Raw genomic sequence first — 24,929 nt, 5'->3', positions numbered from 1 at the left:
TGGGGCCTGGCTTGGGAGGCTCACTGCGTAAGGGTTCAAGATTTCCTCTGTACTATGAGTCATGTGAAATAGCTCTGTGACCTTGGGTAAGTTCTGAAGGTCATAGCTGTAAATACACCTTCATAATGTTGTTGTGAGGGTGAGTGGAAATGTTGCATATGAAGTATTTTAGCACAGTGCCTGACACATTATCAATTACCAGTAGATGTTAGACAATAGAACAGTATATTTCTTCAAGAGGAAATGTAACAGTAAGGCAAATTGACAGTGGAGGTGTCAGGAAGGAATACATATTTGGTTCCCAGCATGAGTGGAACTCATACTGCGGCAGGTGCCATTTTATCACTTTAATCCAGGTAAATATTGGAGGCAAGATGGAAAAGTTCCATAGTGGGAACTTGATGTTAACCATTAGCTGTTGAATGCATCTACTTTTTGGATACTTTTCTTACCATTTTACCTAAAACAGAACCTTCATTTTTTTTAATCTGAAAACTAAAGACAGAAGATAAAATGACTGAGTACTATGGTGTTTTTCACTTTTTGTTTCAATGCTTATTGCTTCCCTGTGGGGATGAGATTGTGCCCACAGAACCTGTGGTCTGGAATGCCATGGGCTACTGAATGTTTAGAGTCTTAGCAATGGTTTGTAATGTGGGTGTGAATTTGGACATATGTTTAGGACATGTGGCACAGAGGGTCATTCCATTATGTTAGTCATAATTCACTAAAAGCGTAATGTGTAGTAATATTGTTTCTTTGAGGACACAAAATATGTCAGTTCAGAGGCAACCTGAACGTTTCACTAAAGGAATTAGTTTCTAAGGGAATCTGAAGCAGTTATTCTTAACAAAGGATATTTATTGATTTTATGTCTGTTGCATGAGTTCATTAATTCTTCTATAGAAAAAGCCTAAAAGAGAAGTGCTACTACAAAAGGGAAAAAAATAAAGGTTTTTAAATGGATACCCCTATAAAATAGTCTGTATATCTATAGCAAGATATGTAGACCTTTTGAGTTTTATTTGTGGTGAGTAAATAAGCTTACATTTTCTTATTAATCGTAATTACTTTCCTTGGTCCAGTTAGCATAGAATTCCCTAAAATTGACAGTAAAAAAAAATATAAGACACAGAGTGTTGTCTTTGATACTAATATTTAGGTAATTTACTTAAAGCTTCCAAGTTTATTTTTATTTTTTTAATTTTTTATGCATATCATTTTGGATTTGTCTACTACCTAGGTTTTTCACTTTTTTTTTTATGCTGGAAAGACTTGGCACTGAGAAGCTGCACTCTTTTGTCTGTGTATGGAAGTACTTTTAATATTTTCCCTGAATTCATAGTTTCCTGAATTAGGTTTCAAGACATACCTTGTTCTGGAATTCTAAGCTGTCAATGTACAATTCTTTAGTCATCTTATCACTAGCATTTATTTTAACTTTCACTGTATTAGAAGAATCAGCTTATTTCCATTGTTATTCTTTAGTGGTGTTATTTAAATGCAATGACTAAAACCTTACAGATTATTCCTCAAGTAGATACGAAATGGCTTTGTAATTTTGTACTGAACATTCTGCATGAAATCCAACACTTACAATAATGCCAGACAGAATTCATGTGCAATAAATGTTTATTTGAATTAATGAATTGCTCTAGGGCAGCTTGTGGTTGTAATATTTTCAGTACTGGTAGTTTAGCTAAATATTCAGGCTTCATTTGAAGCCAGTAAACAGACCACTGTGCAATCCAGAGAGACCAGTTTGTTCACTTTTTCATCCAATAGTAATTTACTTTTACAGTTGTGTTTATATAGAGTAAAGGTCAAAAGAAAAGGTGTATATGAGGCAGTTACATCGATTGCTTTGCCCAGTGATTTTCAGATGTTAATGAAAAAGGGGCAATTTAAAATGAATATTGTAAAACTTAGGCAATTTTTTTCAGCTTTATTGAGGCATAATTGACATGTAATAAACGACATGTGTTTCAAGTATACAGTTTAATCAGTTCTGACAAATGTATGCACCTATAAAACCACCACCACAATAAGAATAATGAAATTTGTATGCTTCCCCAACGTTTCTTTGTACCCCTTTATAAACTAATCCTTATGCCCCTCTGCCTCCATTGCCAGGCAACAACTGATCTGCTTTCTGTCACTATAGATTAGTTTGCCTATTCTGGGATTTTATGTAAGTGGATTTGTATACCGTGTACTCTTCTTCTGTCTGGTTTCTTTCACTCAGAATAATTATTTTGAGATTCATCCATGTTTCGCATATCAATAGTTTATTCATTTGTATTGCTGAGAAATACAGATATTCCACAATTTGTATATCTCTTCACTGTTGATAGCCATTTGGGTGTTTCCAGTTTCTGGCTATTATAAATAAGACTAATCTGAACTTTTATATACAAGTCTTTGTATGGAATATGCTTTCTTTTTGCTTAGACAAATACCTAGGAGTGGGGTAGCTGGATTGTATGGTAGGTGCATGTGGAACTTTGTAAAAACTACCAAATTATTTTCAAGTTGTTATATTCTTTTACTTTCCCAACCAGCAATGCATGAGAGTTCTAGTTGCTCCACATCTCTATCAGCAGTTGATATGGTCAGTCTTTTTAATTTTAGCCATCCTAATAAGTAGAGTGGTATCCTCATTTTGTTTTTAATTTGCATTTTCCTAATGGCTGACTTGAGCTTATTTTCATGTGCTTATTTGCCATTTCTCTGTGAAATGTCAGATCTTTTACCCACTTCTTTATTAGATTGTTTGTTTTATTATTGAGATTTTAGGGTTCTTTATATATTCTGCATATAGAGTCCTTATCAGATATAGGATTTGCAAATATTTTCTCCCAGTCTGACTTGTCTTTTTTTTCTTTTTTCTTTTTATTGTTGTTCAAGTACTGTTGTCTCCATTTTCCCACCACCACTTCCCCTGCTTCCCCCACCCCACCCACCCCCATTCCCACCCTCAATCCTACCCTACTTTGGCTTTGTCCATGGACCTTTATACATGTTCCTTGACAACCCTTTCCCTTCTTTCTCCCTATATCCCCCTCCCCACTCACCTCTGGTTACTGTCAAATTGTTCTTTATTTCAATGTCTCTGGTTATATTTTGCTTGCTTGCTTGTTTTGTTGACTAGGTTCCACTTGTAGGTTAGATCATATAGTATTTGTCTTTTGCTGCCTGGCTTGTTTCACTTAGCATAATGCTCTCCAGTTCCATCCTTGTTGTCATGAAGGGTAGGAGCTCCTTCTTTCTTTCTGCTATGTAGTATTCCATTGTGTAAATGTACCATAGTTTTTTGATCCACTCATTTACTGATGGGCACTCGGGTTGCTTCCAGCACTTGTCTTTTAATTCTCTTAATGGCTTCTTTCAAAAAGCAGAAGTTCTGCCCTGATTGGTGTGGCTCAGTAGGTTCAGCATCATCTTGCAAATGATAGGTTGCCAATTTGATTCCCAGTCAAGGCATGTGCCTGGGTTGCAGGTTTGGTTCCTGGTCAGGACATACACAAGAGGCAACCAATTGATATTTCTCTCTTATGTCAACGTTTCTCTCCCTCTCTTTATCTCTCCCTTCCCCTCACTCTAAAAATAATTAAATAAAATCTTTTTAAAAAGCAGAAGTTCTTAATTTGATAAAGTTTAGTTTATTTAATTTGTTTTTTTTATGAGTTATGCTTTTGGTATCATATTTAAGAAAGCTTTACGTAATTCTGAATCACAGAGATTATCTTTTTTTTTCTTACAGAATTATGGTTTTAGGTTTTATATTTTTTTAGGAGCACGATCCATTTTGACTTAGTTTTTGTGCGTGGTGCAAGGTATAGATCAAAGTTCATGTTTTTTGGATATGTTATCTAGTTATTCCAGCACCGTTTGTTGAAATGAATGTTCTCTCTTCACTGAATAGCCTTTGCAACTTTGTCAGAAATCAATGGTCCATGTATGCAGTTTATTTTGCACTCTATTTTGCTTCAGTGATCTATTTGTCTATCTCTATACTAGTACCATGTTGTCTTATTTACTGCAGCTTAATAATAAGTCTTGAAATTTGATAGTGCTAATTCTCCAACTTTTTTTTTTAAGTTGTTTTGGCTTTTCCAGGTGCTGTGAATACCCATATGAAGTTTAAAATAAATTTATCATCTTATACAAAACAGCCTGCTAGGATTTTGTTTGGGATTATATTACATCTGTATATCAGTTTGGAGAGAATTGACTTCTTAGCATAACGAGTCTTCCAACTCATGAGCATGTTATTTTTCTCCATTTATGTCTTTAATTTCTCTCAGCAGTTTTTTAAAGTATAAATCTTGCACATCTTTTGTCAGATTTATCTCTAAATAGTTCATATTTTTTGACATTATTATAAATGATATTTTTTGAAATTTCAGTATAAAATCATTCATTACTAATATAGAAATACAATTCAGTTTTGTATACAGAATGTATATCCTGCAGCTTTGCTAACCTCACTTATTTTAGTAGCTTTTTTGTGGAGTTCATTGGATTTTTCTACATAAATAATCATGTCATTTTTTTGAATAAAGATAGTTTATTTCTTCCTTTGTAATCTGGATATCTGTGTGATAAGAGTAGACATCCTCATCCTGTTTCTCATCTCAGAAATAATTTTATTTGGTGTTTTTTTGTTTGTTTATTTATTTATTTATTTATTTATGCATCCATCCATCCGTCCTTACCTGAGGATATGTCCATTGATCCCAGAAAAAGAGGGAGGGGAATAGAGAAAGTGAGAGAAAAACATCAATGTGAGAGAAATATTGATCAGTTGCCTCCTGATGGTGCTTCGACAGGGGACTGAACCCACAACCTTGGTATGTGACCTGACTGGGAATCTAACCTGCGACTTTTTGGTTTACAGGACAGTGCTCCAACCAACTGAGTCACAACAACCAGGGCATAAATCATTTACTTTTTCACCATTGTGTGATGTTAACTATAGATTGTGTATGTGCGTATATGTGTATGTAACACATACATATGTGTATGTTTCCTTGATTGCAGAAATTCTATCCTTAGTTTGCTAAAAGTTTTAATCAGGAATGGATTTTGGGTTTTGTTAGATATTCTTCTGAATTTATTAGGATGATCATATGGTTTTTCTTTATTAGTTTGTTAATATGGTAAATTACCTTGATTGTACTTTGAATGGTAAACCAGCCTTGCATTCCACTTGGTCATGATGTATTATCCTTTTTATATATGATTGGATTTGATTTGCTAAATTTTGTTTAAAAAATTTGCATCTGTGTCCATAAGGGACATAATAACCTTTTGTAATATCTTTGTTTAGCTTTAGTATCAGGTTAATCCTGACCTTATAGGGTAAGTTGGGAGTTATTTCCTCCTGTTCAGTTTTCTGAAAGAATTTGTGTAGAATTGGTAGTTTTTTTTCCTTCAGCATTTGTGATAATTCACCAGCAAGGCCATCTCAATCCAGAATTTTCTTTGTGGGAAGATTTAAAACTACAAATTGTTTTTAATATGACTATTCTAGTTGTCTATTGCTTTTGAAATTAGTTTTGGTACTTTGTATCCAAGAATTTGTCTAGTTCATCTGAATTGTTGAATTTATTGCCATAAAGTTTTTCACAGTGGTCCCTTACTATTCTTTTCATATCTGTACAATTTGGGGGATACCACCTCTCTCATTTCTGATATTGGTATTTCATGTCTTCTTTTTTTCCCTATTTAGTCCAGTTTAGGGTTATCAATTTTATTTACCTTCTCAAAAAGAAAAACAACACAGCTTTTGGTTTCCTTCATTTCTTTCTCTCTGTTTCATTCATTTTCTGCTCTGATCTCCATTTTTCTTTTCTTCTGCTTATTGTATTGTGCATAATTTTAATAATATTTTTCTTTTGCTAATTTTTTCTAATTTCTTGCAGTATGGGTTTTTTTAAGGTTTTAATTTAAATTACTTTTTCCTTAAGACATATGAGGATACTGAGGCTCAGAAGTGAAAAGAAACAAACAGTTAAAATGCACAGCCTTATACTCTTGTTCTTACAGTGTAATCAATGCTGTGATAAAGGCAAGGAATGGTGCAACTTGAATAAGAAGGGGGTTTAGCCTGTAAAGAGCAGAATAAGAGGGCCTCCTTGGAGAAGTTATGTCTGGGGGATCTTATTTTGTTGAAGTCTAGGATAAATCTATGAGACCAAGTTCAAGTATTAGTTCTTAAAGTTTATTTTGCACTGACTGCAGATCTCTCTCTTGGTTGCTGCATTCTGAAGAATGTGTTAGAATATTCCAAGAGTAATTTTGCATACAGCTAATGTTCCCTTGGGTTTAATTGCCAAATCTGCTCTTTATTTCTATTAAGACTGTTTGCAGTGGTCATGGTAACTGTAGCTGTAACAGTGGTGCCAGGTGTTGCCGACAGGATTATGTTGAATAGGAGGAAAATCTGGGGGTGGGATGGGGGGATTGTTTTAAAGATTTACATTAGCATTTCACTGCAAAGTTAGTCTCCTTTAGTAATGAGTTTTAACAAAAATTGTTTCTTGCTTAACATGTTATAACTTCTTTAAAAGTATTTTTTATTATTAAGAAGGCTTCATTCTATAATTATTTTACAAATGAAGTGAAACCAGTAATAACATCATCTTGGCATCCATTTAGAATGTTGAGTTTCTTTCCAATCTGAATCAAGGTACTATATTTAGGGATTTTGAAAATACAGAACAGCTGTTTGCTGGGATATACCAGTGTGGTCAATTGTAGGGAAGAAACAAAAGGTAAAAAAATAGAGGAGTTATTTTCAAATGGTCCTGAGGGCCAGGGGTTATGTGCATTATTTTAGTTTCTTAATAATAATGATAAAGAACATGAACCTGATCCTTTATTTTAAAAAATTATGATGGAAAGAGCAAGCTACTCCTTTAACAGTTTGCTTCTCAACATTATAAAATTTTCAAGTTCTTAATTTTGTAGAGTAGAAACAGCAATAGAATTATGCAGCCAGTTTGTGATAGTGCCAGGACCAGAACCCACACTGTTGAGTCAGGAAACCTGCATTCTAACCCTGCCTGTTTCCTCTATACTCCATATAACCATGAACTTAGCCTCATCTCTTTCATCTGTAAAATGGAGTTGATAATGGTACTTTTCTTCTAGATGAGTAAACGTGAGAGCTCTCACTCAGTAAATGTCTAATACTATTTTGGGTAGGGAATCATTTTTCTCTTCTCAAGGACTCAAGGAAATAATTAATGGTCATCTGTGCAGATAAGAAGCCACTTAATTGAGAGTTTTTGTTTCCTAACCTGATTTCACCTCATCCACTCCATCTACTTTTAGAATTATACAAAAGTTGTTTTCTAATTCAACAAATGCAACTGAATTTCTATGCTGTATAGATGCTTTTAAAACTATTTGCTTTTCAATTTTGTTTGGCCTCAAACTTTGTAATGACGTCTCCAGCAAACAGTAGATATGTGCTCACACAAATGTTAATTTCTCTCACGACCCCAGTATTGAATTTTATATAAATAGCCTCACAGTGTAAGATAGGTACTTTGGACTGTGCATTTCCTGTTGCTTTAGCTTTCAGGTTAAAGGAGGATAGTGAGGTGGAGAATGTTGAGTGACAAAAAGTCTTTAAGTAGAGAGATCATTTGCATATCAGCTCCCTCTGCTTGGATTGCTCCCTGCCTCCCTCCTCACCTTCCTATCCTTTCCATTTTATTCTTTAAGATTTTTTATTCTTTGTATTCCTTATTTTCTCTGAGGGTTCCTTTGCTGATCCTTGATTTTGAAAATTTTGAGAAAGACAGGTTTTTAAAATGTAAGGTTTGAGAGACTCAGTAAATTTAAGATGAGATCTTTTCTTTAAGGATTTAATTAACTCAAAGTCTTAGGCACCCCAGTCCTTTTTCACTGCGTAGCTTTCTCAGTCAGGATGTGTGATCACCATCTATGTTTTGTTGGCTTCCATGCTGAAGAAATTATACCGGTGTGTGTGTAGTTAGCCTTCCCTTGAGCTGAGGCATACTTAAATTTCTACTTTGTTTTCCCTATAAGAGCTTAGGCCTCTCTAAGTTCCACCAGTGCTTTTTGTTAGTCTGATAGTTAGTGGTGGAGGAAGTGGATGGAAGGAAGGAGACCATCTTATTTCCTTTTTTTTTTAAAAGAAAGATGTGAACAAATGCCCAGAAATTGAAATTTGCTATTATAGAAATTAGCAAACTTTCAGAAAGTAAGCAGTCTAATTAAGAATGAAAAAATGAGCCCATTTTTTTTCTTTCCTTCAAGTTAAAATTACTGAGGTGGAAGAGGTCTGAAGACATTGTCTTATAGCACCCCTTTTGCCTAATTTAGGCCATGTTTTAAATTAGCCCAGAGAGGTCTCCTGTACTCTCTCTCTCTTACAGAATGGTCCATGACATTTTTCATAAAAGGTCAGTGGTCAGAAAGGAGTGACATTTACTTTAAAAATGTCTTTTGGTCTTTCAGTGTCTGAAATATAGCTATGGCTTGATCAGGTATATTATTCTGTTACAGACATTTTGGATTTGTGAAGAAATAAGATGCTGTCCTTTTATTAATGAAAATTATAGCTATGTTTGAAAAAGTAAGTTTTGCTATATTGTTAGTGATAAAGTTAGATAGAATGTTCTTAAAAGAGAGGAAGTTACAGAAAGTTAAATGCTGTCATTCTGTCTCTTTATACTAAGAACAAAAGCATATGATTGTGAAGTATTTCAGTGGGTTGAACCTGAAGTTTTAGCCTGCCTTCCTCAGTGTTATAAGAAGCACTTTGTCTAGTTGCTATGGAAACAAATTTAAATTATTGAGTTGAAAGTTATCATGTAGTTCTTGATACAGATCTGCTGTGACAGATGTTGCAAACTAAAAATCTTAATGCTACTCCTACAACTATTTCAAGAAAAAAATATTGACCTTGTACTTGCTGTATGGTAGGTACTGTGTTAGATATCTACATACACATGAAAAGACTAGGTTCTCAACTCTAGGAGCTCTGATTTTCATGGGCAAATAATAGACACCTGGGTTAGAGCAGGACTGTTGGTTCAGTGCAAGTGTGTGTGAGGTGCAATGGGAGGTAATGCAGAAGGAATGCTCAAGGTGGCTTTAAGGACATGTGGATTTTGCCTGATAGACAGGAAGATGGGATGATGTTCCCACAAAGGAAACCACATGGGTAGAGGCTAAGAGGAGAAGTTATTTTAAAGCAGTTCTTTTATATCACTATACATCTCCTTAGCCATAATGTTAGGAAATGTTTGGGCAACCTCACATTTTTATTCTAATTTTTTATTTTATTATTTTTTAATATTTTATTTATTTATTTTTTAGAGAGAGGGAAAGGGAAGGAGAAAGAGAGGGAGAGAAACATCAATGTGTGGTTACTCCTCATGTGTCCCCAACTGAAAACCTGGCCCACAACCCAGGTATATGCCCTGACTGGGAATCGAACCAGTGACCCTTTGGTTCACAGGCCCACACTCAATTCACTGAGCTACACAAGTCAGGGTCAATCTCAAATTTTTAAATTCATAACCTGGTTGAATGTAGACCCTGGAATCACCCTGCCACCTGTCCCACCTGACAGAGTAACTGGGAGGTACTTAATCTCTCCAAACCTCATGAAGATTAAATGAGAGACTGACTGTGAAGAGCATAAGTCAAAGTTTGACCATAAACTCTAAATAAATGTGAATTGTTTTTTTAACAGCATCAGTATTGCCATTGTTCATTCTAGCTTGCTGACAGTTTTTGAATGCTTTTGTAACAGCTAGGTTATTATGTAGAACATTTTCTGTCTTGCTGGAATACAAAATTTATTTGCAGTACCCCATTGAATACCTACCTACTATGTGCTCAGCATTGGGCTAAGACTCAGTGTGGAAAAGTATATGTAGCTCCTATCTTTAAGCAACTTCCAATGTAGTTGAGAATGAAAATGGGCAAATATGAAATAAAGTGTACACTGAACTGTACTATATGGCTATCTGTGTAACTGTTCAGCATTTTAATTATAGTGTAGTTGCTTGTGTGGCCCAGTTGCTGTTTTCAAGGGAGCCTAAGGATTGGTTACCAGAGAGAGGACAGAGGATAGAGATAGCAGTTAGGCATAACTAAAGGAGTTGAAGATGAAAAAAAGGAGTTGAAGTAGAAAAAAATAAACAGAAAAACCTTTTTGTGTGATGGACCTGCCCAGTATAAGAGGGAAGCAATTGCCCCTGTGGTGTGATTCCAGGGCTGCCACCTGGAACCTCTTTCCCATTCACATATAGATAATTGGAATTCCTTCATTTGGTAGGGCCACTAAGAGAGGTCAACCCCATATCTTTTTCCTTTTAGAATGAACAGGTTTATTATATCCTTTCCTGAGAGTGGATTTTTATCAGATTCAAGGAATGAACACTAGTCATAGAATAGGGGTTGGGCACAGCTGGGGGTGTGTGAACATACTCTAGACAAAGACAGGCTTTATTTTTCTAACAACTCTCCAAAAAAAAGGTTAAGAACAAATACCAGATGCTTGCCTTGTGCCAATTTATTTTAAAAACTAGGGATAGGTACAAAGATGAAAAGATGAACTCCTCTACGTCAATGACCTTAAAATCTTATAGGCGAATGAAAAGATAAACATAAATGTAGTACATGCTGGGTTGGCAGTGCCGGTAATGAGGATGCAGAAGGGTGGGTAGCAGTACGGTACAAGGTCTACCAGGGACAGGTCGCAGCAAGAGTTGTTGGGAACTCCAGAAAACACACTTTGTTAACTGTCTTTTCTGAGTGTCTGATTTCAAGTAGGAACAGGAAGCACACAGTTCTCGTTCCAGACATCAGCTGCATCCACCTTCTGTTCCTACCATTGCTTCTCCTCTAAGTAGTCTTTTACTTCACAGGGTCCAGCTTATAGCAGTGCTCTGCAGTGCTTCCAGGGTTGGCACTTGCAGTGGATGGAGCTGCTGTCCACCTGGCTTTGGCCTCGTAGGCCAGGGCCATATGCTTCCCTGAGCCCTGTGTTTGCCACAGCTACTGGTCTCGATGCTGGATGCTGTGCAGGAGTAGTACTGGGGTGGGTTAAAGAACACCCAGGAGACTATAGCCTCCATAGCTATAGTTTCCCATGTCTGTATTGCTCTTTCCTAAATAGTACAAGTGATTGGAGTTTTCTGACAAACTTGAATCTTGAATATTTGAATAAGATGAAATGTTAGCATTCAGGAAAGAGTACTGTAAGGAGGATGGGTTGAATTTCATCATAAGCTTTATTTCATTTAATGACCCTTGATGGAAAATTTCTAAATGCACAGAAGTGACCTACAGAATTACGCATGGAGAGAACTTAGAGCTGATGGACAGTATAATCACCTTGCTGGCCATACGCACATTAGTGGTTGAAATCTGTTATGTGAGAGATGGCCCTGGGAGCGACCTGCTGGGTCACTTGGTGACTTCATAGAAGTTTGAGAGGACATTCAAGGCCTGTACTCGGAGGAGGTTACTTCTCTCTCCCCTGGAATTGACATTCTGCATGCATTTTATTTTTATTTTTAAAGAGAATAGTCAATTACCTCTGGCTCAGTTAGAGTTTAAGAAACTACATTTAATAATAAACTTGGTGTGCTTGTGTTTTAATCAAAATAGTTTCATAACAACAATAGCAGCAACCACACAAACAGAGAAAAACCTTTCCTTCTTCATCTCTGCCAAATACAGTGGCTTGATACTGGGGACTTTTAAAGCCAAAAGTGTTAATGTCTGTCATTTACTGGAAGAAAACGTAACTTATGATAATCTGAAAATTGCATAATCTACTTTAAACTTTGTACCATATTTCTATTTTATTTTATTAATCTCTTTTTCTGTTGGCTTGACTTAAATATCAAAATTATTGGAAGAAATTGCTTCTTAAAGGACTTGAAGCTTAACTGCCTAAAGGCTTAAATATAATTTCTTCATTGCTTCTTAGAAATTCCTATAAAAGTATAATATTATTTTCATACAGGAAGCTGAAAAACCAGGCTGTTCTAAAGGAAGCTGTTGTGTAGTTCCTTCCTTTCTGAACTTTTAGCCGAATGCTTTTCCTCACTCCAAGTTCAAGGGCTTAGTTTACGTGTATGAAAATAAACTGAATAGCACCTGCCACTTAGTCATAAAAGAGAATATCTTAAAGCTGCTAAGCAAACAAATGTATTCAGTTTGTGCTTTTGAGATGCTCAAAGCATGTGATTAAAAAATAAATTTCAAAATGAGTAGTATGAGGAAATAAAGTTAGAAGAAAGTATAAACGAAGGGGTCATGTTGCCTGCCTGAATTGTGTACATTTAATTGCAATACTGTCATCACTGTGAGCACTGGTACTTTGAAAATTTGTCCTTGAAAACACAGAATTGTCAATATTTTCCCAAAGAAGGATTTGGTATAGTTTATAGTTTTTCTTTCTTTAAAAAATTTTGTTATTATAATTCATGAGAAAAATGAGGAGAAAACATAAATAGTACTAAATTCTTCTGTTATAAAATTATTCAGTATTATCTATTGATTTCAAATAGTAAGTTCTTGATAAGTTCAAATAGTATAGGACAGTCCACTGTAAATGTCTTATAATATGTGTTGCTTGGTCAAGTCCATGGTAGCTTGATAAAGTCCTTGATACTGACAGGAAATGAGATGGCCAAGTTGTCTATATTTATTTAGTGTAAATGATCATGCTTGATTTACATAAAACATTGGAAGCTGTATTCGTGTTAATTTATGTTAAGGCTCAAAGTTCACTAGGAAATTACCTAGAAACTCCTATTTTACTAATGAATGTTGTCTGGAAAAATATGTAGAAGCCCTGCTAGAAATATAATAGACTACTATTGTTATCAGCAGAGTTCTGTGAACTGACATTATGAAGAATACTAAACACAAATTCTAGTTTTCCCTGGGAATCGTACACATGGCTCAAGATTTCCATCATAGATGAAACAAACAGCATCTTAAATTCTGTTACTAAGGGAGAATGGGGGCGGGAGAAGGAAACAATAAGGATCAATATGGTTTGCCCTTTAATATCAAAATCATTTTAATGATTCTTAGAGTAGGGTGTGTGTCTTATTTACTTTATTGCCTTGAGACTTACTAAAAATTTTAAAACAGTGCCTGGAGACATACCACAGTCTGAGCTGGGCTCACCATGAAAGAACAAGCCAAGCTTATCTTTAGAAAGGTCCTGGGGTAGAGTCAGTCCAGCAGCTTTGAAGCCATGATGGTTGAGAGTTAACTGTCCTGGAACGGATATGTGCAGAAGCCAAAGTCAGGTGGCTAGCTCTCTAGTGTAGTTTTTATCAGTGGAAGTGTGGCACCAGAGGGCCTCAGTGGACAAATAGGAAGCTTAGCATGGGTCCTGCAGGAGACAGCATAGCATCAGGGAGGTAGCTCTAAAAGCAGACAGGAAACTGTTCTGGTCTCAGCTCTCTCAGCAACTTGCTTTGTGACTTTAGACAAGTCACTTCATTTCTTTGGGTCTCTGGTTCCTCATTTATAAAGTGAGCATGCCAAATCACATGATCTCCACCCTTCAAGCCCTATGATTCTAGGAATTTTACCAATCTAACACTGTGCCTTCCATCTTATAGTAATTACACCACCCCTCTACATTGAAATCGATCCATTATATGCTGTTAGTCACCAGGTTGTGCCCATTTCTCTCTGGGAAATGTCTTTAGTCTTTTCTTTTTTCCCTTCTCACTACCTGCACATTTGGCAGGTTCTCATTATACTTGTCTGGATGACTGCCTCACCCTTTTGCCTTCCACCTCTTGGCCCCCAACCTCCATCCTGTTCTTGTTCCTTTCCCATCCCATCCCATCCCATCCCATGCTCTGAGTCTCATCTCTCTTAAATATTGCTTTCATCACGAGCATTTTCTTCTTCAGCAGTCATCAGCCTACTCTGTGTGGCTTTTAAGATCCTCTGTAATCTTGTCCCATCTTACCCATCTAACTTTATTTTCTGTCACCATCCAACATACCCTATTATGCAGTGATACCAGTTTTATCACTGTTTTCATAAGCATTCCTGTTTTTTCCTACTCATACAATTTGTTCATTTTGTGGCTTTCATCTGGAATATCTTTTTCTCTTCATAAATTTAACAAATTCAAAATTCAAGAAAGGTAGGATAACTGAATAAAGCTCTGTGGATTAGGGGGTGAGAATGGTAGAGAGAGGGGTGGGGTAGTCATAGAATGAAGGGAAGAACATTTGGGATCCAGGAGGGAGGGACAAATAAATGTTAACCTGCGGGAATTTTGAGGCACAGAGAAAGGAAGTTTTAAAGACGTTCACTCACATCAAGTGGGCTTTGCCCTCCGTGAGGTAGGAGCCAAGTTCATCTATTCAGAGTGATGGGAGGGGGACATTTCTAAGAATCTGAAGAAAGTAGAAAGTTCCCACTTTCTAAATACTCTTAGTTTCAATATCACTTTCTCAGGCAGATCTTTCTAGATTCTTTCCTTCCTATGACATTCGGTCTGTATGGTGTATATCATCAACATTATGCTTTCCTATCATAAATTGTACACCCTCTTGTAATATATGCTTCATGTCCATGTGCCTCCATGAAATTCATAACCTCTGAGGCACCATGTCTATCTCCTGAGTCACTGTATCCTCAGCACCTAGAATAACCAGGACACACAGAAACCTCCTCACAGATTTGTATCAAATGAAGGAATGAATGAGAGTGAGTCCTAGGCCCTTCCTCTGTGCCACTGTCATGTGGCCAGTGACCACCTGACACAGTATGTGCAGTGCTTGACTCAAGTACCAAAAGGGCCAAGTCTCCTCTACCAAGAAAATGAAGTCCTTGGTGTGTTTGTGGTTGTGCTGACTCTTCCTTCTGTGTGGAAATCTAGGAGCAGGAATTATGAAAGAAATTACTGTGAAGTAATTTTTTTAGTTCTTTCTCCAAATCTCACTACTGTGAGTCTGCAAGGATCACATGCCAAATTTTTAGGTTTTCCTAAAGATGGAACTGCCTTTTGACCTGGCAATTTCACTGCTGGGATTATATACTAAGAATCCTGAGACACAAATTCAGAATAACCTGTGCACCTCAATGTTCATAGCAACACAGTTTACAATAGCCAAGCATTGGAAACAGTTTAAATGACCATCAGTAAATGAATGGATCAAAAAACGGTGGTACATTTACATAGTGGAATACTACACAGCAGAAAGAAAGGAAGAATAAACTACAGGGGAAAGAAAGAAGAAACTCCTACTCTTCATTACAGCATGGATGGAACTGGAGAGCCTTATGCTAAGTGAAATAAGCCAGGAAGTGAAAGACAAATACCATATGATCTCACCTATAAGTGGAACCTAATCAGCAAAACAAACAAGCGAGCAAAATAGAATCAGAGACGTGAAATAAAGAACAAACTGATAGTGACCATTGGGGAGAGGGGAAGAGGATGACAGGGAGGAAGGAGGGGAAGGGTCAAGTCAAGGAACATGTGTGGAGGACCCATGGACAGGGGCAATGCAGGGCAGGATTGAGTGTAAGGGCAGTGGGTGGGGCAGGGAAGAGTAATGGGGGGAAAAGGGGAACAAAAGTAACTGAACAACAATACAAAAATTTAAAAAATATTTCTAAGGGTTCAAGGCAAAAGCTCCACAGAATGAATCATAATGTATGTATGTATGGTATTTGGAAGTTTCATACTATTGTTAGTAAGGATAGTGGGCCTTGGAATGGGCTTTAACTAAAGATGAATGAAGGATTTACTGAGCAGCATTGAGAATCCAGTTGAAATGAATTAACATAAGTTTGTGATGGACTCATCAGTTTTCTGAGTTTGTTCAGCTCTGTTTGGTTTTAGCGATCTGAATGGGGAAACCCAGAGTTGGGTAGGTATTGTTGGAGTGGTTTTATATCCCTTCTGTCACCTGCTGCACAGTTCTAGACTGGAAAAATAGACAAGTGAGGGCAGAAGAGGTCTGGTTAAGTTACCAGAGGGAGGTGCCACAGCCTCAGGGAGGTACCATGCCCATTCATTCTCCCACTCTATTTTCTCAATCCTCTGACACTTCTTTCCTTTTCACACTCATTTGATGGCCTTACTCCCATTCACTGAGAACATAGAAGCAACCAGAAGAGAATGTCCTCAAACTTCTGCCAAACCCACCCACCCGTATAGACCTGTGTGCTGCACTGAGCTTTCCCTCCCCTTACTGCAGGTGAGCATTCGGGGCTCCTGTCCCCACTTACCCACACAAGAGCACCATTCTATTGAGTGTTGGTGTCCTTCTGCCCCGTGGGTTGTCCCTGTTCAGGGTCAGGTGTGGAGTAGGGCTGGATTGGGAGTTAATTGCCACTGAGGGTCTGTAAGCTGGCACAAAGAAGCAGTGGAGTTTAAGTGACCATGAAGTAGAAGAGTAGAGAGGCCATATCAAGGAACAAGAGACAGTAAAAAGGTGACAGGATTGGTGGCATGGAGACCTCAGAAGGTGAATGGATTGTTGGATCCAGAACTTGAAAGAATGTGAGCTGTAAATCTAGGGGGTACTGGTCAAAGAGTTGCTGCAGGAAATTGTGGTGATGGAGGCATGTTCTTGGTTTGGTGAATGATCATCGAGGTGATTGGGTGATGGCTTGTTGGCTAAAAGCCACAAGTGGTGACAGAGTTTGATGACAGTGACATTAAAAATAGATGATGGAGTCTGATGATATGAGGTTCAAAGGTAAGGGACTTTAGGGAGGAGAGAGAGTGGTTTGGAAACAGTGGTGATGAGCATGATGATACCCACCCCACTTTCAAGCTCAGGAGCATGAGAGCTGTGGGAGGAAAAAGAACACTACCGCTTGAAAGGGCCATGGAGGAAGCAAGGTGAGAACCAGGTTTTCCTCCTGCTGTTTTTTCCTCCACCATCAACTGTTCTGACTCAGCAGCCAGAGCGATCATTTTAAAGTAGAAGTCCACTTTTCTTATTTCCACCTTACTCAGAGTATTCTTCATAGCTTGATCTCTCACTTCCTTCAGGGTTAGGGTTGTTGAGGTGTCTCCTCCTCAGGGCATTTCTGGTCACCCTCTTTGAAATGTTGCTCCTCTTGCCACATGCTAACACCTCCCTTCCCCGCCTTTCCATTTCTCAGTATATAGTACTCTTTGATAGTATACATTTTACTTATTTGCTTCTTTGTATTACATCAGGACAGAGATTTCTGTCTGGGTTATTAAATCATTTTTAAATAATGCTTTTCCCACCCCCTGCACCTAGAAGAGAACTTGTCGAAAGGCAGATATTTAACATTAGTTGATGTGGGCTGACTGGCTGGATGGATAGATTAAGGGAGGGATGAACCAACAGGTGCAAAAGGCATAAAGGAGGAGGAAACGATGTATTCACAGGAAGGCAATTCAGAATTCAGGTTTTAAGACGGGTCTAGGATGTGATTGTTATTGTGGGAACTTGAAGAGAATGGAAAGGTTCCTGTTGTTGAGGAAGTTGAATTACCGAGACACTGGTAAGTAGAGGGAATTCCAACTCCTCTAGTGTGATGGCAGGAGTTTACACAGAGAGAGAAGCTGCAAATCAGGCCCCACCCCTAATTGAGGACTTTAGGAGGGTCTGGGTGGCCTATAGGGGAGGAAATGGTTTAAAAAAAAAGAAGAAGAAGAAGAAGCATATTTACAAAAAAAACTAAGCAACTGTTGTGAAGTGTTGTCTACCTTACAATCAAGTTTCATTCCCACTCCCCACCCCTCCACCCCAGCTCTCCCTGCTGCATTTAGTTCATTGTGAGTTCTTGTAGTTTAAGTAGGTCTCTTGATTTTTTTTTTTCCAGAATAAAAGGTATTAGATGAATAGAACTAAAATGTACTGACACTGGTTTTTAAAAGTGTGTTATTCTGGTGTGGGATAACAAGTATCCAACAATTAAAATAGCTGCTGTGGAGAGCTAGTTCCTGCTGATCTTTGGGGATAGAGTACTAGCATTTGCTTTTCAAGCTGTCATAGGTTCAGAATAGAGAGTATGATTTATATTCGTGGTTGGAAACTTGAATGTTGCCAAAATCTTTCCAATTGACATCTGAATATCTCAATTATGTATCTGGTCAATTTATTATTTTAAAACACACTGCCAGACCATAATGCTTTACAATATTGGCCATATATTGCTGATGACCTAATTTATTATTCACACTCATTGTAAGTGTTCTAAGTGTTTCAATATACAACTACTCATTTTAAACATTTGAAGTGCATTTGAGGAGTACTTTATTACATAGAAGGGTTGTTTTCCTCTAGCCCAAATAAGCACAAAATAAACGTTTAAGTGTTTTAAAGCCCAGTTCCCAGATTTTTTTTTACTTTTTGGTGCAAAGTGCCTTCCAGAATATCAAGAAATCTAGTCCAGTTTCCAGTAGGATTTCTTCCAGGTAATAGCTCCTCTGCGGACCACACTGGAAGCTGTACTCCACCATGTTTCTGGTGGCTCTGAGCTTCACTGACTTCTACTTCCCACCCGCAGCCTTTTTTTAACCATTATTTCTTCCTAATCTTGGCTTTTCTTCTGATTTCTGCTTTGCTTTAGTTCAGTTTCTTTCCTTCTTTCTAGTCCTTTCAGAGCAATAATTTATAATTATCCTTTAAGTCTCAGTTTCAATATCACTTTCTCAGGCAGATCTTTCTAGATTCTTTCCTTCCTATGACATTCGGTCTGTATGGTGTATATCATCAACATTATGCTTTCCTATCATAAATTGTACACCTTCTTGTAATATATGCTTCATGTCCATGTGCCTCCATGAAATTCATAACCTCTGAGGCACCATGTCTATCTCCTGAGTCACTGTATCCTCAGCACCTAGAATAACCAGGACACACAGAAACCTCCTCACAGATTTGTATCAAATGAAGGAATGAATGAGAGTGAGTCCTAGGCCCTTCCTCTGTGCCACTGTCATGTGGCCAGTGACCACCTGACACAGTATGTGCAGTGCTTGACTCAAGTACCAAAAGGGCCAAGTCTCCTCTACCAAGAAAATGAAGTCCTTGGTGTGTTTGTGGCTGTGCTGACTCTTCCTTCTGTGTGGAAATCTAGGAGCAGGAATTATGAAAGAAATTACTGTGAAGTATTTTTTTTAGGTCTTTCTCCAAATCTCACTACTGTGAGTCTGCAAGGATCACATGCCAAATTTCTAGGTTTTTAAGACAAATTCCATAAAATGCGTCATGTGGTATGGGTGGTGTGCATGCATATATCTACACACACACACACACACACACACACACGGAAGTTTCATACTGTTGTTAGTAAGAGCAGTGATTTAGAAAAAAATAGTCTGAATACATAATCATTCAGAAACTCACTTTGTCCAATTTAATGTAGTTTGACAAGGTTTATTCAGTGCCTTGTACATGTCTTCAGTTCTACATCTTACACCTTTGGGCCCTGCTGCATTTTGGAATATAGGCTTTTTTGAAATTTAATAAGTTGATATGCTTACCCAGTGGTGTCTGGGGTGGTACCCTATAATCAAACATTAATATTTCTGTATTGAAATATTCTCATTAAGTAGGGTAAATAGCCTCAAGTCAGTTCAGGTTCTGGTATGGTGCCTTAGATCCTAGTTGAGGTTTAGGTTTAGGAATTTGGAGTCTTTGGAGTTACTAGGCAGAGAACCATGATGGGTACATGTCTTGTTATAATGCTGACTATGTCTAAGCATCTCTCAAATGCCTCCCCTCCATCCTCGAGCCATCATTAGGTCAAGCCCCAGTTTTGTCACCTGGATTACAAGAGTCTCCTCCTGCTCAGTTTCTTAGCAATCCATCCTCCAGAGTGAATGTCCTAAAACAAGTTTTGGTTATACCACTCTTCTGTGTAAATTCTCTCAGTGGCTTTTATTGCCCTAAAGATAAAGGCCACATTTCTTAACCCATCTTACAAGCTCATTATGACCTGGGTCATTTGCTTGTCAGTTCTCCTGTAGCTACTCCCCAGTTTTCCACTGTATAAACATGTCTTTCATTCCACAGTCCTAGTTGCCTTCCTTTTGTCTGGAATAGCCCCTTTATCCTGCCTCCATCCTTACACCCCTTTCTAACTCATTTGTTGTTCAGGTTCTGAGTTAGATGTCATTTCTAAAGAAGCTTTTCCATCCCAGTTCTAGAGTAGATGCCCCACCTTTGTATTTGGTCGACATCTTACACTCCTGCTGTATTATGTTATAATTACTTCACTAATTCTCTAGAATAGGTTTCTCAACCTAGGCACTATGGACATTTCTTATATGCTCATCTAATGACCTGGTGTTTAATACTCTCCTCTGACACTTGACCTGCTTGCCTCTTGTCCTTGACCTCTTTTGCCCTGCTTTGGCAGTCAACTCTAGACATGTTTCTAAGCAACCTACACTAGGTGTTTCTCCCTTGGCGTTACTGACTTTTGGGGCCAGAAGATCTTTCTTGTGGGGGCTGTCATTGTAAGCCTCATTGTTGGATGTTTAGCAGCATCCCTGGACTCTACCACTGGATGCCAGTAGCACACCGCCCAATCCCCACTGTCACAACCAAAAATGTTTGCAGACATTGTCAAATGTCCTCTGTGGACATAATCACCCCTAGCTGAGATCCACTGGTGTAGAAGGAAAGTTCTTTGAGACAGAGGCTATGCTTGTGTGGGTCTTCATATTCCTAGCTTGGCATATGTAGGTCCCCTTAAATGTATTTAATTAAGTTGTTGAATAAGGTGGGGTGAGGGTACTGGACAAGGAAGGGCACAGATGGATGGACAGATGAAGAGAGAGGTAAATTAGCTCTCTCTTGAGGTGGGGGTTGAGAGACTATATAGCAAATGATTTTTGAGGGTTGAACTACCACACACAGTGAGCTCAGATTCTGTTCTGTCTCTTTAAATGGCTGTTTCTTTGGCCTCTGGGGCTATCCCCCAAAGACTGCTTTGGTGCCATAGAGCTGCAGGCACAGAATCTCCTGATTGCTCAGACTGCCTTGCAATCAACTAGGAAACATTTGTTAAGCACTGTGTAAGTAATAGGTGCTCCAGCCCAGTCACAAAGAGGGATTTGGGTTTTGTCTCTGTTCAGAGGCCCTCCGCCCCTCCCTTCCTGGCATACTTCTATTTCTCCTTCCCAATCTATCGGTTATATTAGGCTTTCTGTTGTATTGTTCCATAGCAGCTATTCTTGTCCTTCATAGCATTCTTTACAATTTTAGTTATATAGTTTCTTTCTATCTTTATTTAATGTTTCTCTTCATTGAGACTAAACTCTGTGGAAGAAGTGAAGTGTATGTTTTGTTCACTTACGTTTCTCTTGCTGCTGGTACAGTAATTGGCACCTTGTAGGCATTTAATACATAATTTGTATAAAAATGAGAATACACCTGTGGTTGCCTCTCACATGGTCCCTCCTGGGGACCTGGCCCGCAATCCAGGCATGTGCCCTGACTGGGAATCGAGCCAGTGACCCTTTGGTTTTCAGCTCGTGCTCAGTTCACTGTGCTACACCTGCCAGGGCTGAGAATGTATGTGGTATGGCCTCCAAAAGCCCATGCTTGAGTAAAGGAGATAGTGCGAACTTCACCGCCACGTTCTCCACCAAAGGAACAAGCAAGTATAGTGTTGAATTTTGGAGTAAAATGTGAGAATAAATTGGGCTATAAGTATCTGGGTTGACTTTATGAAAGAAAAAATTTGAAAATATAGAAGACTAGAAAGAAAAAAAATAAAAACTATCCATAGCCAAAGGCTTAATATCAGGAGACAACCATTTTGGTAAATTTCAGCCTCTGCTTCTTTTTCTCCTTCTTTAAAATACAAGTTGCTCATACTTTGAAATATTTTGCGAATACAGCATAGTTAAATTTTAACATTGTTTTTCTTTGTTTTACATTAAAAACTTAATATAAGATAAAGCATTGCACACCTAGTCAGTGCTCCCTGTGTACTCCTCTCAGGTGCTGTTTCCCCTTTTTCCTTCTGCAGAAGAACCATCATCTGAAGTGTACCATTCCATCTTGTGGTTTCCTTCTTATATTATATGCATATGTTTTTATAAGCAATGTACTTAGTTTGTGGATTCCAAACTTTGTACAGTATGGTGTCATATTGTGGGTGTATTTCTGCAAGTTGTTTTGTTTAACATTCTGTATGAAATATATCCATGTAGATATGTATGGCAGTAATTCCTTTATTTTTTTTATATGGTATTTTAGGATTATATTACAGTTTGTTCATCCTGTCAGTGGAAGTTTTGGGTATTTCCATGTTTTGCTGTTAAACGGTATTGCTATGAATACATGGTACATTATGTTCTTCTGCATATTTAATAGCATCTCTAGAGTTTGTACCTACAGATAGAATTGCTTATACATAGGGTATGCACATCCTTGACTTCTAGATGTGGCCAGATCATTCTCCAGAGTAGTTGTACAAATTTCAATGCCTGACATCTCTGTCTGGGAGTTTCTATTGCTCCATATCCTTGCCAAGCCTTGGTATTGTCAGACTTTCAAATTTTTTGCTAATTTTGAAATAGTGTATTGTCTTGATTTATGGTGTGATTGAGCATCATTTCTTGTATTTCTCTGGCTCTTTCAGTTTCTTCTTTTGTGAGGTTTTGTTGCTCTTTTGTATATTTTTCTATTAGATTGCTTCCCCTCTTATGTATCTTTAGTTTTTAGATATTCTGATTATCTTTTGTTGATATTTTAAACTTCAAATATACTCTCCCAATGGCTTATCTTACCACTTTATTTATTGCATGCTTTGTTGTGTTCAAGTTTGACATTTTAATCAAGTCATACTTTTTAGTCTGCTTGTTTGTGGTTAGAGCTTTTTGCATCACGTTTATAAGTCTTACTCTGAGTACTTTGGGGTTATAAAGAGATTCTACCATATTTTTTTTTCCTAAAAGTTTGTTCTGCTCTTCAGCATAAGTCTAATCCATATGGATTTTTTTTCTGTTTGTGGGTATGAGATAGGGAATAATTTTTGTGTGAATAAACTAGTTGCACAAGCCAGCATGTCTGATGCATAGTGCCTCATTTCCCCCACTAATTCATAAAGCCACTTAGTCTTGCATTCAATCAGATTGCTCAGTATGCACGGGTTCTGCTCCATTGGTCTGTACTATATTCTTGTGTCTAGATTTATATATTATGTAAAGCCCTGTGGTAAGAACTTTGGTTCTGGTGATAGTTCTGGCAATAGAATAGTGGGTGGTTGCATTAGGAAAATAGGTGGATGTTATATTGTGAAGGTTTTTGAGCAAAACTTTGAGAACACAGTTTAGATCTGCTTGTAGGGCCCAGTGGGTCACTGAATGCTGGTGGAGATAGCAGTAGGGGCTGGACTCTCAATTTTCAGCAGCAACTAGTGGTTTTTTCAAAGAGGACTAGGAGTCTCAAAATGTTATTTGCACATGTCCCACAAAATTGTACATATGCTTTGTGCTTTTTTTTCCCCCTGGAGTCTTTTCCATGAACTTTTCCTTAAAATGTTACCCTCTTAAAACCTTACCAGGTGCTTCAGACTTGTATAACCTGAGAAAGCCTTTAAAAACTGGTTATTATGGACCTTCATTGTTTTGGTATTACAGCCTTCATTTGAAAGCTGGTTCTTAGCATTGTCATTTTTTTAGTTAATGTAGCACTTTTTTTTTAACTTTAGGTTTTCTTTTTTTTCTTCTCTACTTTGTGCTGAATTGAGTCATAAAATGAATGCTATTTTTAAATACTATTATTCTTTTGAAGAAAAGGTTCAATTTAAAATGTTTGTCTAAACTTCAGGGGTTTTCTGTCAACTGTGCTTGCTTCTACTAAGAATGAGTAACATGACCTTTTTTTGATTTTAGAGAACAAGAGCGATGTCACGATGCTCCAAATGTATGTTGTCTTCCTTATTTTGGTGGCATTTGAACTCTTATTAAGTAGAGCTGAGTTATTAAGAATCAAATAACAGAGAAAATTGGCAATATACAGGTCATAAAGCCCTTATGAAACAAACCTCTGGTGCTTCTGTGATGTTTCAAAAAGAACTGTTAAAAGAGATACAGAATGGGGGGATAGGGACTAAAAAAACTATTTTTTCAAAATGGAAATGGTTTTATTCTCTTTGCAGACTATAAAAGTATAAAAAGTTTACACAATATCAAAGGGTGTAGAACAGCCCTACCCAGCAGAACTTTGTACAGTGTTGGAAATGTTCTATTCTGTATGGCCAGTATGGCAGCCATTAACCAGATGTGGCTGTTGAGCGCTTGAAACATGACTCGTTCAATTGCAGAAGGGAATTTTTTTATTTTATTTAATTTAAATTAATTTTTATTTAAACAGACACACGTGGCTAGTGGCTATTGTGTGAGACACTCAGAGTGATAGCCATTTTTGAATGTACACTTCTTGTCTGTCCCTGTATATCTATTGGTCTCTCCCTGCCTCCTGCCCATTTCTTCTGTCTCTTACCTGTTTTCCTCTCACCCTCTCTCTATTTCTTTGGTTTTCAGCCTGCTTTACACATACTTTCCCTGCCTGCTCTTGTCTACCAGCCTCTCTGGTGCTTTCCTTACCTGTCTCATTCTTTCTCTTGCTTTCTCTGTGTATGTATTATATACACACAAACCGTATTTTTAGGACTATAAGATGCACCTGACTATAAGACGCACCTAGGTTTTAGAGGAGGAAAATAGGAAAAAAATCTTTGAAGCAAAAAATGCAGTTAAAATATTTAATAACCTGTGACTCCACTCCACTGCTGCCCCCACTCCCCCTCCCCCACCCCCGCAGCGAGTCAGGTAAGCTACATTTGGACTATAAGACGTACCCCTTTCCTCCCAAATGGGGGTGCATCTTGTAGTCTGAAAAATAATATGGTAATCTATTCTATTTAGT

General features: G+C 37.7%; 1 protein-coding gene across 4 annotated transcripts in view; it reads left to right on the top strand.

The window, feature by feature from the left end:
- The window catches only part of MRTFB (myocardin related transcription factor B), a 202,685-nt gene that overhangs the window by 20,306 nt on the left and 157,450 nt on the right, over positions 1–24,929 (top strand). Inside the window, exon 3 of one of the 4 annotated variants that reach the window (XM_036020918.1) lies at positions 23,894–23,924. The exons of 2 other annotated variants lie outside the window; for them this stretch is intronic. The gene's annotated coding sequence lies outside the window, so the exon portion shown is untranslated. Of the gene's footprint in view, positions 1–23,810; positions 23,925–24,929 lie in introns of those variants that run through there. One more of the 4 variants, XM_028529963.2, reaches the window with a different exon arrangement.

Source organism: Phyllostomus discolor, chromosome 3 (assembly GCF_004126475.2).
Source record: "Phyllostomus discolor isolate MPI-MPIP mPhyDis1 chromosome 3, mPhyDis1.pri.v3, whole genome shotgun sequence".
Classification (NCBI taxonomy): Eukaryota; Metazoa; Chordata; class Mammalia; order Chiroptera; family Phyllostomidae; genus Phyllostomus; species Phyllostomus discolor.
Note: the sequence above shows the minus strand (reverse complement) of the source record. Positions and strands in the feature narration are given on the sequence as shown.